Raw genomic sequence first — 18,476 nt, 5'->3', positions numbered from 1 at the left:
AAACAGTGCATTAAATTAAGTAGATTTATTTATTTGGAGAGAAGGCTACAGATGATGAAAGGGTGAATTCACTACAGATAAGAAATGGAAAAGTGGGTCAATTAGAAGATGACAGTTGGATTTTGGAAGTAGATTGGGAAATGAATATTCCTAATTGTTCTAAAATGTCAAGATTCCTATCATTCTACTCTGTTTATTCAGATTTAAGTCTTTTTGTTTAAGTCATCTTTGATATGATCTTTACAAGTGCTTGCTAACATAACTGTGATTCAGTTATTGCCTTAAAAACATAGTATTTTTTGCATTGTATGAATACCATGTTGATTTCCCTTCTACACTAAACAGTTGATTTGTAATGGTGGCAAGCAAAGTTTGATGATTAAAAATATGGCAAAACTGAAAATACAACAGAATACTTGTTTTGTTTTCAGTTGACTAAAGCACTCTTTTTAGCATCAAACAATGTCTTTGTATTCAATAAGATGAAGCTATAAGGGTGGGTTATTTCAGCTCGTAGGCAGGAATGGAAAATTGCTAGTGTTTGAGGATTTTGCTTTGAAGGTGTTTTTTCCATGACTTTGTAGACTAAAGTATTGAACAAACAAACAAAACAAATTCCCCCATCCCCCAAAACAAACAAAGTCCCCTAACTCTGCTAGGTTTTGGATTATAACTCAGAATTGTAAATAAGTGCCTCCTGCTGATGGAATAAAATGATGTTAAATCTGAGAAGAAGTAACAAGATGGTGAATACTGTGTCTTTTAAAACTCATTTTCCTTTTTTTTTTTTGTTACTTTGTTTCATTTCACTATTACTCTAGTTAATGCTTTCTTAAGAACCATGAAATTATAGCCGGTGTTAGAAAATCTGGCAATTTTCAAGCATTATCAAATCTAATCTAGGTATTTAAGAGGTTGGAGCTGAAGTTCCATGACTCGCCAAGGCAAGAATTATTCAGGAGATAGAAAAAGTTGAGTATATTGTCTTCAGGAAAGCATTGAAGCCTCTGATAAGACTGGAATTCAGCTGTTGGCTATGCCATCATTCCTTAGGAGTTCCATGCATACAATGGGTCTCTTGCCTTTAATCACCTAAGAGAAGTCCAGCCTGTAGAAATGCTTTTTTTTTTTTTGGTTGGGGGCTAGAATAGTGCTGTATCATTTGTTTAATGAGTTCAGTACTGAAGGAAACTTGAAGGAAAATTATTGTATATACTAATTGTCCTTAAATGTAGTTTAGAACTATTAAGACAATTTTCCTGCACTCTGTTGAAATTTCTTCTTCTATAAAATCTGAGGTATTTGAACTACTTGTTGCATGAGGGGAAAAAAAATAGAAAATCACTATTAGAGTATACATCCGTTAAGCTCTGCACTAATTTCTGGGTTCAAACTCGAAAAGACTGTACTGCTGGTTGCAACAGACTGAAATTGGGATGTTCCTTTTTTTTATTTGTATTTTTAAAATAATTTACATCTAGTATTTTCCCTTAGCTTTTGCAAAATAAATAATTGTTCAATAATTTAATTAGGTTGTAGCATGACATTTTTAATATATAATCAGTGCTTTGGATTGATTTTAAACTTGGAAAACTTTGCCCTTATAAGGGAGGTGGATGAAAGATGAGCCTAAAATAGGAGACTTGGCACATGTTTAACATCTTCAGAGGGGTATGAATGTAAGGACTGTTTCCAGCAAGATAGCTCTAGAAAAATCCCAGTATTTTAATCTGCTTAAAATTTTGGGCAGCAAGATTTCCCAGTTGTGTGATAAACACAAATAAACATGCTCAGCGTCAGAAAGCTGGAGGAGTCTTGGTGCATAAAGTAATCTGGATTTTTATATATATGAAATGAATAAATCCATCTTCCAATCATCAATGAAGTAGCCTGTTCATTATGGATGATCTTCTATCCTCCTGTTCTGTAATCTTTGCATCTGAAGCCACAGGAAAGGAAAAATATAGGTTATGCTTGCACAGCACCTACTCTGCCCCTCTCCAGAACTACTCACTCATATTCTTTATGTCCAAGAAACCGCAGCCCTTTTTTTCCCCTATGAATTTGTTTTAAAGTTATGCTTAATCCAGAGGAAAAGAGCATGTTCACATGGTATGAGCAAGTTGCTGTTTGTCAGCTAAACCTCAGTACCTGTTTCCTGTGCGTGCCACTACCCTGTTGCACGCAGTCCCCTTTGCCCCTATGTGTGGTAAGCGTGCGGTGCAGCTGATCCCTCAGCCAAAAGCCAGGCCGGCTTACAATTGGAACGAGGTGCAGCACGATGTGCCAGGACTGCGTGCATGCTGAGCACAGGGACCTTGATCCCTATGGAGCTGTGATCCTGACTTCGGAACTGAAACCACTTTAGGTGATGTCTTGCTAAATGTTTCATCTGGAGATATTAGAGCTAGGCCTTTATTGTGTACGTAACGTTGGGAGATGGTAGCCTGTATCCAATTACAGAAAAAGTGTGTGTGCTGTACTTAACCAGTGTCTATTAACTTAGTAAGTGTCCCCACTTCTCTTCGTTACAGCAAACCTTTAGTCTGTTTATATTGTTGCACCTTATAGGTGCTGATGTTTACAAGCCTAGTGGGATATTTGCTTGGCAGTTATGCTAATAAGCAAGCTTATAAATCTATCGACTCCATATATTAGGGTTATGCCTTGCCTAGTCCAGGCTTTTAAGGTGTGATCCTGATTGATTTACCTAGCTTGATCTAATTAACACCTCCAGTTAATGGAGTTAAAGCCTAGGGGGAAGCTTAAGCATTAACTTGTGAGGTTTAGCACTTTCTGAAGAACAATTGCTTTGTCTTGACAAGAGTTTTAGTAAGGAGTTAATTAGGTCAGAGCAGGTAACAGATCCAACATCGCTCTTAATTGCCAGGCAAGGCAATGTCCTACCTGTGCAATCCCAGAATTTCAGGCTTGCTGTGATTCAGTGTAATTCTTATTCTCATCAGCTTATGAGAGTTGTGGGTAGTACAATACAAAAGTGATGAAAGGTATTATGCATTCCCTATATACTAAGATATACCCTTCACTTAGAAAGGATTTAATGACCACTTGAAATTCAGAAGTTCACTGTTTAAACTTGTTTTGCATTAAAAGCAATGATTGTGATTATGCTGTCTGTCTGTCTTAGGGTTTCACCGCTTATTACTTTCACATTATTAGCTCTTTTCAATAAAAATTGGCAAATGTCTCAAAGGGAGGAGGAGTAAATGTCTCAAAAACCTGTATAACAACAGAAAGCTGAATAAAGGAGAGAGACTTTATTAGTACCTGAACTGAGGAAGAAAAGGCATTAGACCCAAGGGAATTGGCATTGGTAAGGGTGATCTCATAAATGTCTTAGCCATGGAAAGAGCTTTAATGTGACCAAAATCAATCAACCATATAACACAGATCTGTAGGAAAGTAAGCTTTGTTACTTTACTCACAGTGCTTGTTGAATTTTTTTTAGCAGGCATGCATTTACTTTACAAATAGCCATATCTTAAGCAATCTATATTGAACAAGGTGGCTATTGGCTGTGTGCATATTGAATTAACTGATAAATTAACTTTATTTAGATTTCAGAGCTGCATTCAAGATGCATTGCATTGCCATTAGGAAAGCCAAAGCTGAGACTGAGATGATGGACAAAAATTGAGAAAAATTAATTCAGAACATGCTTGCAAATTCATTTATTTGTTAATGTTATTTTACGGACTCTTTAAAAGCCATTCTGTAGGATGATGAAACATACCTTGTTTGGGTGTACTTCTCCATATGAATGGCTTTATCTTTTTTCAAGTCATTTGGGTCAAGATGTCAGATCAGAGAAGTTTTTGTACCAAATGAAACAATGTGAAAATATTTAGGTATATTTGTAGGGGAAAGATGCTTTAGCTTTCTGGGAAACATCAGTCTGGGATTACAGTTAGAGACAGTATATGAAACTAAGTGACTAATCCAAATCTTTCATATCCTAGTTGTTTTACAGAGTGACTTGATTTCTTGATTATTTTTTTTCCCTGTTTGGGAATCTGCATAGATCTTTCGCTGAGTCTTGACACTGATTATATCATTGACTGTATCTTATCACTCTCCACTGTATTTAAAAAAAAAAAAATCAACTTGTATATGTACATAAGGGTTGCATAATGACATTAGTAGGCTGGTCAATTTTCCAGTGTATGTGAAAGTGCTTAGCAAAGGGTATTTTTTAATGAGGAGTTTGTTTTCTTTTTCCCATAAGAAGACTGCTTCATATTTGAAATGTTATCTGCTTGTTTAGATAATCAGGAAGAAGTGGAATTTTCTTTGCCTGCAAATGTGTTGTCTTTTCTGTTAATTCAGAAAGCCATTTATTGTGTGATGGGATAAAGTCTTTTCGACAAGTCTCAGAGCGATCTGATATCTGCTTCTAACATTGTCAGTGACTTGGAAAGATTTTAATTAAAAGCATTCCTTGTGTCAGTCAGAAATGCAGAAGCAATAGACTGATGTTGATTACTTTTAGTTACAACTTTGTTAAAATTTTTAATAAAAAGTATAAAATGTCTTTGAACTTTTACAGTAAACCATCTTCTAAAAATTATCATTTTTTAATTTGAGAGCACAGCTTCAATTTTTTTCCCCCCTCTGTGCTTGATTAATGAAAGGGATTAGTATGGTTCCTATTGTTTACATCTCTGTGGGCTGAGATTATTTCATTGTCCTGCTTTGCTGTTTTATTCACTTCAGTACTAAGGAAAATAAAGTTGTTTCTTCTAAAAAGTGATGTGTGTCAGACTTCTCTTGATGTGCATAAAAGGTCTGTCATACATAGAAAGGCATTATTAAATTAGTTTTATAAGCAGTGAGGCAAGCTGACTGGGGTGGGTAAGATGTGCTGTGAACAGAGATGCAGGGTTGCCAGCATCCCAAGCCAAAGCCCTCTTGTTCCTAACTGATGTCTCCAGCAAACTAAAACAGCTAAGCTTTTGTGAAATGTGACCACGTTGTGCAGAGAATGTTGACAAAATTTATGGATTTAATATATCTTCAAAACCAAATAAAATTATTTTGGGGGACTTTAGTGATGCTGGCCTTTATAATTTAAGTAAACTAAGCAGTTCTGTAGCTGTGCTAATTTAAGGATAGCTGTGATTAACTTGTGCTGCAAAAAAACTGAAGTAGTCCCCAGTTTTGTCTCTTTCTGCTTCTCATTTGAAGATTTTTTTTTTCTTTGTGTTGTGGTTGGGATCTTCCTGTTTCCATTCCTTTCACTTTCCATTCCAAAATAATGAAGATAGTGGTGAAGGAAGCAAACTTTCTTCTCCAAAAGACAGCTAGCTGGAAATGAGCCAAGGATCAAGTTAAGGCACCCCTTCAGAAAATCACTGCGAACTTCTTAGAGTACAGTTTCCAGTGTACAGACATCTGATCCAGCTTATAAATATATAGCAAAGAAGAAAAACTGTATGTATGCAAACACCGATTAGTTTTTTTGTTAGAAAAATAAACCATTTATATTCCACATAAATCCAACCTCTCTCTTGATGAGATTGTTGATTGATACCCTTATCTCTCTTCTTTGTGGGGAAACTGCCACAGTTAGAAAAAACATGACCATTAAAAAATTTGTCTTGTTCTTAATTCCTGAGTGAGAGAAGATTTGAAGATGCACCCCTCAGCAGAAGGGAAACAAAAGGCATGTGCTAAAGAGGGGCAATGCTGTAAATCCTGTCACCTGGAGGCAATGGCACCCACCAGCAATTCATGCAGCTGTGGTGAGCAGGCTGAGATTTTGAGTGTCCTTTTAACTGAGGATTCTTTGTAATGTACCAACCATAGGTAGGAAATCCAAGGGGCCTGCTATCCAGGGGCAGTAGGCTACTTGAGATCATGTCAGCCCTTTAATGTGTGACTGAATCTTTAATCCAAAGGGAAGCGAATAATTTTGTGTGAAAAACATGAGTGAAAAATGTATATTTTAACCCCAAAATCTATGCGGAGGGACATTCACTTCCATAAGTAAATTTTTCCCCTTGCTTGGGGAAAAACCCACCGTAGGCTGAACACTACTGCTCAAAACAAACTAAACAAACAAAACTCCCACCACCTTACTTTGCAGACTTAGAGCCAGAAAACTGAACCAGAGCTGGACATATTGAGGATATCTGAGTTTGCCAGAAACACGGTCATCAACTGTGCTGTTGAAACAGATTTAAATTTCCCCTCACAGCTGTCTGAAACTCAGAATATAAAATCAGGATTTGCTGTATTGCAACTGCCTGACCTTTAGAAGAGATGGGTTAGTTGGCTCTCCCAGAGCTGAGGAAGAGGAAGGGAGAGAAGGTCACAGAAGACCTCAAGCTGAGGATTGTATCTTAAGTCTCGCTCCAGCAGTACGCAAACTTTGAAAGCTCTAAATGTAGAGGTTGAAGATGTTTTACACCATACGCTGAAAAAAAAGACAGGACAAATGATGACAGAGCATAAAACTTTAAAATTAAAAATACCTCCCCCCAAAACATCAAATAAATTAATAAATAAAAACAAAAACAAATTTCAAGATGATTAAGTCTGATCTTGTTTAAAAAATACCCGAAGATAGATGCACATAAATTTGTGTATTTCACACTGCAGAAAGCGCTTAAAAGCCATGTGATTTGTGAAATAATCTTTTTTAAAAAAAAAAAAAAAAAGCCATCACTCTGCAAATGAAAAATGATAGTTTGAAAATGTTCAATATTATGAAGGGGACAAAGGCAGTTTGAGTGTAACAAAGAAATGAGGGAGGAGGAAAAAGAAGGCAAATCTATGATCTGAAGCTGGTGCTTGTAGAAAGTAACAAAAAGAGCAAAGGAAACCCAAGGAGAAAATAGTAACTTTGCATTTAAGAACGTGGAAAATGACAAATTTATCTCTCTTGTATTTTGCTTAAAAAAAAAAAAAAAGCAACAACACAAAAAGCCTCTATTGCGGTGATAAGAGATGATTATGTGATTATGAAACACTTTCCAGTACTAGCTCAGGAGTCTGTGAAAGAGCAGAGTATTTAGACATACTAGGTAAATCAGCTAACTCCTGTCCAATAACTTCTTGGATTATCTGTAGAGCTCTCTGTACTGATAATATTCATTATTATTTTCTTTCCTCAATAACTTGTTGCATGTGGAAAATTAAGATTTACTTGGAAGAAGTTCCAGACTTAACAGCCTGACGCCAGTCTTGGATAAGACTGACCCAGGACTTGATTAACCAAGAATTAAAAGAGGTCAATATAATTAATGCTAGCCAACGTACCTTATTTGACAAGATCAGCTCTGATTTTTATCTGGGGAAACGATTAGTAGTTTTCATGCAAATATACTAAGATACAATACGTTCCAGAAACAGAGCTCAGATAAAGTTTAAATAATTGAGTGCTGACATTGCTGTACAGCTCCTTCCTCTCCTCATCAGTACTGAGTGAGCATGGTATGGTGTTCTAGCTCTTACAGTCTTTAAAAATATTTTTTGTTTTGTTTTAGCCCAGAAATATTGGGAAACAAAACAGAGATAGTCCTGGGAGCAAAGGGTAGGAGTCAAGATTTTTTTCTCCTTAGAAGAATTCCCTAACTCTAGGCTCGAAAAACAATGTTGGCTGTCACATTTTGCCCATGTTTCTTCCAGTCATTCTGAACAATGAAATACACATAAAAAGAGAGCAGATGATGAGAATTTGGATACTGCGGAGACTTAAGATATAATTAGATCTATGACTGCCATTTATCCTGGATAAATTTGTAGATGGTCTGTGGTCCATACGTTCTGACTTGGTGTTGCACAGAGCTGTAAGAAGTTGGAACAAGGCAAAATCAAAATGCTCTATACCCACTTATACTAATTATGGCTAATAAGCTGTAAATGGGGAATCACTGAGTAACTATTTCAGTGGAAAACTGCAAGTGACTTATTTGATCTTATGCCCTTTGATATTTACGATATGAAATAGAACCTCATACATGAAAAAAGTCTGCAAACGTTACAAAAGTTTGTGAAATGATGAACAGTGAAGAGAGCAAGCAGCTGCTTCAGAACCATATGGACCACTTGGCAGGTGGTAGCAAGATGACAAATTGCATTTGAATGCAAATAAATGTGGAGTCCTACATCCAGAAACAAAGGTGGCTGTTGGAAGGATGGTGATGAATAATCAGCTGAATCCAGGAGTTGCTGATATAATCGCGGCATAAAGGACCAATACAAATGTGGCTGGGCAAACAGAAAACAGAGCAAAGATATATACAAGTAGTCAGGATGTTATGATTTCTGTGGTAAGCTAATTATTTTGTTTGCTGCTGGCACCCGTAAGTGGGGTTAAATTATAAGTGCTCCAAGCCCAATCTTTTGATTAAAGAATCCGAAAACAGCTGAAGAGCCTGGGTCTTGGGTCCCTTCAGAAAGACGAGGTTGAGGCTCAGAGAGATGACCTTTGCCTGCCGCTGTGCTCCTACACAAAGAACTGTTCTGTGGTAGTGGGTCCGTAAGTTAAGCAAACAAATCTATAAGCAGATCCAGGGGCAGGAAGACTAGATAAATTTAATTCAAAACTAAAGGTGCAAGTTTTTTTCAGTAAGGATAACAACAGCAGAACATTGCATTGCCATATATGGGGTGAATTTCACGGTGAGTTTTAATCAAGATCAGATGTCTGTCCCTACAGAAGAGCATTATTTCAAGTATTAATTCAAATATTAATTTAGCTTTGTGGCCTGTAATACATGAAAAGTAAGGTTATGTGATCACAGTGGATCTTGTGGTTTACTAATCTGTGCTCCCTGATGTGATCAGGTGCTTACTGTACATGTTGATAGTCTTGTTTTAAGGGAGCCCAAAAGGGAAGGTGGAAATATTCATCATATGAAGCTCAGTTTCCCAGCATGATAAACATCTGTCTCTTCATAGGAGACTTGAATTAATTTATTATTTTCAGTTCACAGGCATCTTGGAGTAGGGTGGTGTTATTTACACGTTACAATTGTAAACAAATATGATGCCAATGAACCAAACTTAGAGTTGCCTTTGCAGTGTGTTTCACATTTAGTTGAATAGTTTTTCATCAAATGTTCATTCTTCCAAAATGGATGCTTTATTCTTTCACATTTCATTTACTTCAGTCATAACTCTCTCTCTCTCTCTCATTTATATTGAAATAAAATTTTGGCTATAGTCATATATAAATACATAGAAACTTCTTTTATATAAAATACTTAAATTATATAAACATATATAAATAAAACTCAATACATCATGTAAATAAAATTCAATACATGAACAGTCGTAACCTGTAAAGCTGACAGTCTACATAAAAGGGGCAGAGTTGGAGAAAGTAATATTTTTAAACAGGGTGTTAATGTAATATCTGTAACTTATGTTGACAGGATTCAATATGAATAAGAAATTTGATTTTCAGTTGCATCCATCTTTACCAGTTTTTCATGGTAGGCATCTACCTAGAACTGAATTAATAAATACTTATTCTGTGTTTTTTCAATCAAAAATGTCTAGCTGTTTTTGTGGGTGAGACTGCTTAAAACTTTATTGTGTCCTTTCTTAACAGTTCTGTAGAATGCGTATTTTGGAATGAGAATTTAGATTTTTTGGAGAAAAGGATATATTTCATAATGCATTTTCATCTGTCCCAATGAAAAAAACATCAATATTTGGGGCAGGGCATAAGTTTTAAAATACTGTGATTTCAGTAGAGGAAACATCAGATGTTGTCCTTATTGTGTACACTTGTACTTTGCTCAGCATCTTTTGCAAAACAAATGCATTATCTGTATAGACTCGCTCAGCCCCGTTTATTTTACTTTTCTTATCGCGATGGCATCGTGGTGCTTGGCTGGGGGGTCCGGTGGATGGTGTAGGGCAGAGCAGGGTGAGGGCGATATTAGGAGAGGTGTTGCGTCCGGCAGACCATGCGGGAGGCACTGCCTGCTGTGCCGAAGAGGAAACAGGAGGGCACATCATTTCAGAAACCTGTTTATTTAGAAATGAGAATAAAGATTAGAGACTCGCTATTTTTCTTTGCTTCGTAATATCTGTGAAAGTAAGCTAAATTAGATGACTTGCTTGCTGGCTTGCTTGCCGTTGCTGGTCCTGTGAGCTCGAAGCGCTGGAGACTGCGTAGTTCAGTTCCATGCCTGTGTATACATCAGCCGACAGACCTTGGCTGGGTCCCTGCATACAATTTAACTACAGTTTTATTTAGCACATATGATGGACCTGTTCTTCATAGGAGTGCTGTTGGATTGCTGCCTTAGTGGTAAGAAAAAACGGACGGTGAGAGTAGAAGAGCTGCCTCTTGTCCCTCTGGGGCAGCCAGAAAGCGCTGAGTTCTGCGCTGGGCTCTGCCGCCCGTTTGCTGCGTGATGCTCATGTGTCATTTAGCTTTTTAGGAGGTCGTCACGAAATCTGTGCCTTGCTTGCCTCTCTCAGTTCTGGGCTGATTTGCAAAAATGCTGAGTGCTCAGTCTTCTCAAGGAGAAGCTGTACTTTGACTCAGGAGATGATGTGCTTTGAATATTTAAATACATATATTTCCTAAGTACTCTGGAAAATAAGGGCCTAAGTTTCCATAATAACCACCTATATTTATATGCTGCCTGTTGCTCATGCTACAAGCAGGCATAATGCTGACCCTAAACGCTAATGATGCTGTAAGTGAATCACGTCGACTTACTGATGAACTTTGTAGAATATTCTCTCAGGAAAATAATTCTTGCCACCGAACAGCTCTGAAACTTGCAAGAAATGATGCATGGAGTCGTGCAATAGGCAGTGGAAGTAAGATAAAATATTGAATATAGTGAATATTGTAGTGAAGTATAGAGGGCAGCACTGTTGGAAAATGGCATGTGTGTGGTTAAATGTGTTATAATTCATCTATGTGAGGAGATTGATTTGCTCAGGCAAGCTAAGTTAGGCGCTAACTCAAGAGATTGATTTTCTATTCCTGTGCTCTATTTGTTTGTGGGTTTTCTTTTTTCTTTTTTTTTCTTTCTTTTTTTTTTGGGGGGGGGGCAGGGGGTCGGCTATCAACATGGACACTGAGTGAATGAGGTAAACCTTGTTTTCACGTGAAATGAGTTTTTGTTGGTACTAAGGGATTCTTTCATGCTTTTTTTTTTTTTTTTTTTTTTCTCATCCTTTTTCCTTTTGTGGTTTTATAACTTAACTTTGTTGAATACTGAAAAGATTTATATGGATAGGAAGGAAGCAGTGCCTCTTCAAGATACAAAGGTACTAGCAGAAAGAAGTAGCCCTGGGATCACTTAATTCCACTTGCTTTCTGCAGATGGTTTTAATGGCTATAGTCTCCTGCAGATACTCAGTTGCACTCACGCCAAATTAACTATTATCTTGTAACTAGCTATAAATACTGAGGAATAAAACAACTCTGAAGAATGCTAATTTATGGTTGGAACTCCAAATCTTCTCTTGTAAATATTAAATGTTTTGTTTCACTCCCCTGTTAGTATCAGTTCACTGCCTTAAGCATTTTGTTGGCTCTTTGGGGTAAGGGAACCCAAAACACGTTGCCTGAAACAAAGGGGGTTGGGACACGACTAGGACCCTTAGGGGTATTGCAAATTCAAGTACAGATCTTGTTGGTACTCAAAATTGTATGTAATGGGGGATTTTATTCTGTCTGTCTGGGTGATTGGTGCACACATTGTACATGTGGTGTGAATGCTCATACTTTTAAAATTTGTTGTTGTTATTGTTCATACTTTGGGAGAAATACTATAAGCTCAGAAAGAAAACTGTTGCTTTGGAATGGAAATGAAATTTAAGATATACACAGAGTCATAGAGTTTGATTAAAAGCTGATGTACCTCTTCCTTCCCCCTCTAATAAACAATAAAAAAACTTTATTAGCTGTAGTACTTGCAGACAAACAGAAGTGAGTTATCAGATCATCTCAGCTCTATTGGTGTGTATTTTACAGAAAGGAAACGAGTTTGATACAGATACAGAAGGATATTTTTATGTTCCTCCATGAGAAGGAAAGCTCTGTAATCGCAGAAATCAAGCTGTACACATAGTAAATTAAAATTTATGGAATATCCAAACATTTAAATAAGTAAACCAGCAAAGTATTAACCAATGTCATTTTGGATAATGTTTTCTTTTTATTTTATTTTTTTTGGTGTGTGTTTTTCTTCTGTTGGTGGTTTTTGTGTGGTTTTGGTTTTTTTTTGGGGGGGGGGTTGGGTGTTACTTCTACTGGGTTATTACTCAAAAGAAGGCTTAATAACTCTGTGTTTTGCAGTGTGAGAAACAGGGCAAGTGCATTTTCCTTGAAACCAAAAAAAACAGTTCCTTCTAATGATATAGAAGTCTGAAGTTAGAAAGCTAGGAGGTGATGAGGGAGTAAGCAACAACAGTGACAGGCTGGGAAAGGGAATATGCACACTGGCAGAAGTTCAGTTCTTTGAGTAGCTAACACTGTCATACATTGAGATCATATAATGTAATTTTAATATTTAAATTTTGCTATTCCATTGTCAAAACACTCTATTAAAAACACCGTGTTGGTTTGACAAATAAAATAATTTTGCTCAGAAGAACTTCAGTAAACAGGCAATTAATCAGCGGTATTGGCAGAGCTAGGCAATTTTTTGCATATATTATTGATAGTGACAGCCCAAAAAAGCCCAAGTAAACAGATGGGGACAGTTGATTTGAGATTAATTGATATATGGATACTTTCCTCTATGCGGAAAAATATGCCTCTTCTATCTCGAAAGCCTGTTTTTGAAGCATTTGCTTTGTTTGTAATTTTAGGTAGCATTATGTGATTTGATTCTAAATATATTAAGAGGTAGTGCTGAAAAAAAATACAGTTGTTAGGTTCCTGCCTAACAGAATGACAGTCAGGCAGTATCAGTATCCAGGAATGTGCCATGAGATACCAGTAGACTCTTGGTCTCAGCCCTTTCTTTTGGTAATGCTCCATGCCTCTGATCATGCATTCTCTGAGCATCCTGCTGAATCTTTTGAGATGATTTACATAGACCTAGATGTGTTTATTTCTGTATTTTGAAAGAGAAATAGATAAAGGCTCACAAGAGCCTTTTTGGCACTGGTTGCAGATGCTTCTTGCAGGGAAAGTAGTATTGAGAAGACTCAGGGTCAGCTCTCCGGACCTTATTTGTTGATGTTGCTGCTGTCAAGTGAACTCTGTGCAGCCCTGCACTCTGGTTGTGAACTTGCTGCTGTTGCCTTTGCTACTTGAGCTTTCTCTTTCAGCTCCAAGTGGTTAGCACATATCTGAATAAGGACTCCAAGTTGCTGCTTTTCTAAGTGACAGATTTTGAGCGAGTACTTTTTCTCTCTTCTGAACTGGTTTAAAGACTGGTTTTAGAAACTGCATGTTGCTGCATCTCGGTCAGAATATAGCCTTCTCTTGGTCCAGGTCCATTGCCAACTTTAAAATTAAAATGAAAGTGGACATTTCTAGTCAGTTTAAATATCTTGTGGTTTTTTTAATGTTATATTTAAACATATATGTAATGACTGTTTAGTTTTGCCTCCCCTTTTTTCCTATTCCAAGGAAGCTCATATGGTCAGGTATTTAAAAATAACCCTCTGAGAAAAACTCCTAGAACCCGATTTACTCACACAAAACCCCAGCTGAGATTGGGCTGATGTTAACACATGAAAAGCGTTTTGTTGCCACTTCCTCCTCTCCCGGATCTGGCCTGCAAAGCTGCATTGATGCCTTTTAGTGGTTCGCTGCCTTGTCAGCCAACCTGGGGCTCCTTAACACAGCCTGCTTTTCCCAAAACGAGCATGATAAGTCGACTGTCTTTGCTTGTTTGGTTGTTCGTAGCACCCTAAGCTTCCAAATAACTCCTCTTCTGCCTCCCGTCTGGGAAGCTGCTCTGCAGCAGCCTTTCCTCTGTGTGGTAACAGCCAAATTGTAGGCAAGGGGACAGAGTCTTTCCCTCCAGATCCCTACCTGCTCCTTCTTCATGGAAATGAACACAGTCTTCTTAGGATTTTAACATATAGGGGCTGTATTTCTTATACATTTTGTATTTAGAATGCTTAAGTTAGCACTTTAATTATGATTTTAGAATAATTTGCCATCTTTCGGGGCAGTGGGTTGCATTAAGGTTGTTTCTCATTGATACAGAGCTGGGGTGTGTGGATGCTTTGCAGGATGGTGCTTGGGCAGGATTCATTCTTGGGTTTAGTTACTGTGATAGTCTTGTATTTGCATACAGATTTCCTTTGTTTTTTTCCATCAATCTGCTCTGACTAATCCTTTGGCCTGTATTTCATTAAAAGTGTTGACTACACAATGATGGTTTTGGTAACAGATGAAACAAAACTTTTCCTTTTTTTCCTTGCATGTAGAGAATAAGTACAGGATGACTCTTTTTATTTGATAATTGAGAATGTGCCTGACTTTGTTAGGAAAGCCATAGTCTAAGAAAACAATTTGCTAGTCTTTTTATAAATTGATGCCAGTATGGTGTATCAGTTCTCACTCCCACTTATCCTCTTATCCCACCCCCTTCCCTTCCCCCTGCTCCCTTCCTATTTTTAGAGGCAACGCAAAGCTGTTTTGCTTCAAGCAAGGTACAAAGATTAGGAGAGTTTTAATGTTTTGCAGGAGATTTCTAAAAAGTACCTGAGCCACAGATGTATATTCCACTTCCCAAATGACAGTAAATTGTTTCTGTGTTGTATTCGGGAATGCTGGTTTTGTTTACTTAAAAAAATAAATAAATTACTCCTTACCTCAAAGCTCTGAGCAAATAGTGGCTGAAGGTTGAATTCTGGCGAATCTGTGTGTGAGGAGTACAGATTCTCTCCTCCTCCATATGAGCACTGGTGTTGTGTAACGTTTCCTGTGCTCTTGTGCAAATAAAACTCAGTTCAGAGTCTTCATGTTCCTGTGATCTGCAAACGGCATGGCAAGGAGAGGAGCCTTAAAGAGGCCTGTTTATGTGGCGGTGGTAAAAGTCACACGTGCTTTCAGGAGCCCTAAAGACCCTGCAGATTTTATTAAACTTTAAAGAAAGCACGTGTGTTTGTGTGTGTATCTGTACTGATAAATCCATATAATTTGCACAAAAGGGTGGTGGTAAGAATGCTTAGGCTCACTTTTGTGTCAGATGCAGGTTTGCAGCACTGCAGCGCCCTGGTACTGAATGAGGAGCTGGGCTTTCAGCTTGTGCAAAGCATGCTGAATGCTTAATAACAATTGCTTGGTTTAACGGAAAAATAGTTGGTTACAATATTTAATAATGTGGGAAACATTTCTGATTTAGTTTGCAGTTCTTTTATCTTAAAGAATGAACAGAATTCATTGCTAAACAAAAAATGGGACAATTCAAGCACTTTTTTATCAGTATGGACGGATACAGAGAAAACTTATAATGGAAATAATATATTTTTAAACAATTATTCCATTCAGTTTTAAAATCTGAGATTAAAAAGTATTGTGGGTGCTGTTATTCATAACTTCAGCTATAGAAAATGTACATTAATATACTGTGATATTGGGTGTATTAACTGGAAATTGAAGTTTAATACTTTCCCCTGGATTTAATATGTCGTGTGCTTGATTCAATGTGATAAGTACCATTTTAACAGGGCAGCACATCAGCTCATCAAAGCCATCTAGGAATCTATCCTCATTCTAGTTAAAAGCAAGTCACTTGTTCCATTCTGGAAGGGTTGTTTTTCTTTTTTTTTCTTTTTTTTTTTCTTTTTTTTTTCTTTTGTTTTTGGTTTTGTTTTTTTTTTTTGTTTTTCCCCTTTCTTTCTGAAAGCCCCATCCTTCTATAAATAAATAAATAAATAGTCATCTTTCTATCTGAGGTTGCCATCAGTGCTCATTCAGCTTAAGGCCTTGCCCTGTCTGTCCCCATGACAATTTCTGCATGACCTGCAATCACGAGTGAGGTGGTGAAACCGGCACGTTAAGTATCATAGCTGCATACGGTGTGGCTTGGAGCAGTCAGTGTTATTAAAGTCTTAATAGTTATCCAGGATGCTCATCTGCTATTGTATGAGGTCTCATTTTATGTCTTTATGCAAAAACTCATCCAGCAAAACACGAATGAAATCTTAGGGTTTTAATGTAATTTGGCAGTTCCATTAGTTGTTTTTTTTCTTTTTCTTTTTTTTTCTTTTGTGTTGAATTGTCAGTTCAGTTTTTTGTGCTCTTTTATAGAGTTGCAGTAACATTCGTTGGAAGACACTAAAGGTTCATCTTCTGTTAAGCTGATACTGATAACAGGTTGTAAAAACTGCGGAACCTCTCTGTGCATGGCTGAATGAATTTGGGCTTTTACAAAGCAGGTTTGACACCCGGCCAGTTTTGGTCTCTGTAGACCTAATAAATGAAAGAGATTTTTCCACTGCCCTCTCACAGAAAACAAAAAAGCAGCTTACTGAATTGGCTGTTCACTGCCAGTTGAGGAAAAAAGTTGTCATTTTCTTGCCCCATCTAAAGAAATCACTACTAATTAGTAGAAAGCACTAAAACAATGCCATATGCTTTTCATCTTGCATTTGAAAGCTTTTTATTATTATTTTTTTTAATGTACGGTTGTGATAAGAACTTTTGAAAACTAACTTTTGTTAAATCTCAGCAATCAGATTGCATGTTAGACTCAGAGAGCTCTCAAGCATACAGGAATTGTGACAAAAGAATCCCTTTCCAAATTAAGCTGTTGGTTTGCAAACTGTTTCTGACATCTCCCTCTGTGAAAGCAAAGTAGACCTTTTCTTTTTAAATTCAGAATAAACCCATAATTGGTTTATAGGGCCTTGCTCTCAAGTTGATGGCATTTCTGTCCGTCTGTACTGCAGAAGGAAGAAATGGGGGAAAGAAGGAGCCCCTTGCATCTGGTGAGCAGGCCCAGCTCCATAATTGTCTGCAGATCAAAGAGCCATTTGATGGTAGCCGTTAACACCTTCCAGCAGAATCTCCCCAGCTCACTTTCTGCCCATCCTCCTAGCATGGCTGGCACTCTGAAAGACCTGAATAGGTTGGGAATGAGGATTTGAGGTGCATGGGAAGTGAGGTGAAAGGCGAGGTAGAAGGAATGTGACACAGGAGTCCCTGGTGTTATCAAGTGGTGATGTACAAAACCTCCTTTTTTTTTTTTTTTTTTGTTTTTTTGTTTTTTGTTTTTATGGAATGGCAGACTGATGGTACTGCTGACATGCAAGAGGAGAAAAATAGAAAGTTAGGCTTGCCAGTTGGTCAGTTATTTAAAAAAACATATATGTAATATGCATCCAAAAATGCTTGGTGTGCGTGCCGAGATGCCCTGGCATGAGCAGAGGTACAAGTCATGCCAAAGGGACGGCCCAGATGTGGTGCAAAAGCCAGGAGCACGCACGGCCACGGCCAGACCTGTACACAGGCATTTCGACACATCCCGCCGTGGAGTGTCTACTCATAAAACTGGAAAATTCAGTTGTCTCATCCACAGTCATTAAGACAACAGTAAAAACTGGCCTGCCTGGTTAGAAACCAGTCAGGTAGCAAACATATAAAAGGCCCTTAGCTTCCAAAAAAGTGGATGAAGGGAGGAGTCATGCTCATGTGAGTCAAGGGAGTTGATGAGGTGGGTAAATAGTCTGTGAAATGGACCAGGACGGAAACGTGGCATGGGCTCTCCAAAGAGGTGCGATGAGTGTGACCGAGTGTCATAGACAAGCGTGAAGCTCTCTGTAGCTGCTTTAACTTATTAGTCCAAATTTCTTCGCACTCTACCTTGCCTGAGAACATGAATAGACTTGGTGAAAGCTATAGCCTGCACTGAGCTGTGGCTATGGCAGCTTTTCCATTTGCTTCCACTTGCACTTAGGGAACACTAGAAATGAAGTATTTTCTCTCTTGTGATAGATGCAGCCTATTTCATTTGTGTTCCACAGGAGCAAAAGCAGTTTCCCCATTTCTTTTGGGTGTCTGCAGAAAGATCCTGGAACCAAAAAAGAAAATTAGTCCTAACATTCAGTCATAAAATTGAAGCTGTTTTGGTTTTTAGGAGAATTGAATAGCATTTTTTTTTGGCAGATTATTTTTTTAACCTGCCTTAGAAAGTACGTGTATATAAATATATATGTTTTATGGTTTTATGTACACATGCGTGTATATCTCTACATGCATATGCATAACATCTGCTCCCTGTTTTTTAGTATACTGAATAGAATTATCTCGTTTCACATTTTTATTTTAATGTTATACATTCATTTTTGCTCAGAAATTCATGGGATTAATATGTAATAATTGTTTGTTTCTGTGCTGTAGCTGCCACTGGAGGTAGGTATTAAAATCATTTCACATTTGAGGACATTATGTGGTAAAGTAACTTTTTGTTGTTTGATTGCTTGGTTTTTTGTTTGTTTTCTTTTTGTCTTTGTTTAATAAATCTAGGTTCCATAGTAAGTTGCGGGTGAGTTGGTTTAAAGAAGAA

The 18,476-nt window shown here is 37.5% G+C and overlaps 1 protein-coding gene across 8 annotated transcripts in view; it reads left to right on the top strand.

Moving 5' to 3' along the window:
* NCOA2 (nuclear receptor coactivator 2) overlaps positions 1-18,476 on the top strand; it is a 201,814-nt gene that overhangs the window by 50,255 nt on the left and 133,083 nt on the right. The window contains exon 1 of one of the 8 annotated variants that reach the window (XM_040545934.1): positions 8,431-8,499. The exons of the other annotated variants lie outside the window; for them this stretch is intronic. The gene's annotated coding sequence lies outside the window, so the exon portion shown is untranslated. Of the gene's footprint in view, positions 1-8,430; positions 8,500-18,476 lie in introns of those variants that run through there. 8 annotated transcript variants of the gene reach the window in all.

The sequence above is a fragment of the Cygnus olor genome, chromosome 2 (genome assembly GCF_009769625.2).
Source record: "Cygnus olor isolate bCygOlo1 chromosome 2, bCygOlo1.pri.v2, whole genome shotgun sequence".
Lineage (NCBI taxonomy): Eukaryota > Metazoa > Chordata > Aves > Anseriformes > Anatidae > Cygnus > Cygnus olor.
This window is presented reverse-complemented; position numbering and strand designations above follow the sequence as displayed.